Source organism: Corticium candelabrum, chromosome 8 (genome assembly GCF_963422355.1).
Source record: "Corticium candelabrum chromosome 8, ooCorCand1.1, whole genome shotgun sequence".
In the NCBI taxonomy this organism is placed as follows: domain Eukaryota; kingdom Metazoa; phylum Porifera; class Homoscleromorpha; order Homosclerophorida; family Plakinidae; genus Corticium; species Corticium candelabrum.
In genome coordinates, this window is record NC_085092.1 from 1052478 (window position 1) to 1054158 (window position 1681).

A 1681-nucleotide genomic window follows, 5' to 3' on the forward strand; every position below is an offset into this window, starting at 1 on the left:
CCATTGAGAGGATTGCAACGTGACAATGTGAGAAAGTCAAAAAATTAAGAAGGGGAGAAAAGGCTGAAAGAAAGTGTGAGAAATGAAGGGTTAAGTCATGTAGAAATCATCAACTTACAAGACTCCGTGTGCTGGAAGTGGGTTGGAGAGAACGTGAGTTGTACTGTCATACATACTCACTAATTAATTGAATCATGAATTGATATCAGAAATCCAGATCTAACTGGCTTCTTCTCACCTTTTTCATTTTAAACAAACGAATATTTGAAAATTAGTCAATTACCCATGGTCAGAGCAAACAAGATTATGAAATCTCTCCTAGTTAATTAAACCGACTCTAATTTATGAGGATGTTGGAAACTGCTGTAAAGGATGGGTGGGAGGATTGTTGATAATTGATTACAATCTTCAGAAGTTTCAATCAACTCTCACAACCTACAAACAAAAATAACACCATTCACTGGTAGTTCCAGTGACAATTATGTCTCACATGAAAAAAACCTAAACATATAATTATTGATGGCTTTCTTTTACTTGAGATACTCTTTAATGTCTTAGAGTGCCTTCTGACGTTTAAATTGTGACCTCATGGAATTTCCATTTTATACAAAGCAGCCAACAACAATCTGTAAAAGCAACATTACTTTTATAAATAACTTGATATTGTATTGCTTGTGTGCTAGCATTTTTAAATAACAAAGCTACTGTGTGAAGTACAACAGAAAATAAGAAGAGCCATTTTGCCAAGACATTGTAAGTACATAGGCAGTAATTCTAGACAACCAGAAACACACCACCACCACCACCACCAACAATAACAACAACAACAATTGGCATTCCAACCAACAGTAAGGAATGAAAAAACTGCACTCATATACCTGCGAATGCTACGTACTGGAGTCCAGGACTAACACCAGGACACTGATCAGATTCTTCAGCATTGTCGACGTAATCCACATCAACATCAAGAGAAGCTCATCTCTTCCGTTCAAACTTACTTTCACGCTCTAGCAGTAGGTAGAAAATAGTCACAAGCACTTCTATCGATAGTAGAATTTTACAGGACTTATCCTTCATTTCTTATTCGTTCTTTCAGCCTTTTCTCCTCTTCTATATTTGTTGACTTTCTCACATTGTCACGTTGCAATGGCTTCGTCTAGTATAATGATATCGCCAGCGCAGCTTGCTGCTTCAGGCTTCAGTATCCTTCTACCTTGGGGTAAAGCCTAAAGCCTCCTACTAACGCAATCCTCCGTTTCGAAACATTCCGGCTGAGAATACGCACTAGACTGGTCTGAACGTGTGGTTAGCCCATCCCACCAATTTCTCGCTTGTTTCACTCGCGTTGCCCATTACTTTCACATCTTGGCATTGTTGGAGAAGCGAATCAAAGCCACACTTCCTTTCTGAGCGCATTGCTGCAGCCAGCAGACAACCAGACGTTTACTTTCTCGTAGGACTTCACTATTGCCAGTATGCGCTCTATCTAGCCACTTCCGTTTCTCTTGTGATGATGTCACGGCGGGTGTACGCCTACTAAACATCCGGAAGCAACTTTGTGCCTCAATATCTTCACGAATATAGCTTCCAAAATTATACTTTTATTTTTGGGCATACGAACGTTAAGAAATAACGAAAAATGTAATAAAATAATTTTTGATTTTTTCATGTCAGTTGCCCT

General features: G+C 38.8%; 1 long non-coding RNA gene across 1 annotated transcript; it reads right to left on the reverse strand.

Moving 5' to 3' along the window:
- Positions 1 to 369: 369 nt before the first annotated feature.
- On the reverse strand, positions 370 to 1460 carry LOC134183769 (uncharacterized). Its single transcript, XR_009970554.1, has 3 exons — positions 879 to 1460; positions 502 to 626; positions 370 to 435 (listed from the first exon to the last, which is right to left on the reverse strand). It is a non-coding gene; the product is annotated as an uncharacterized LOC134183769 (long non-coding RNA).
- Between the last annotated feature and the right edge of the window lie 221 nt (positions 1461 to 1681).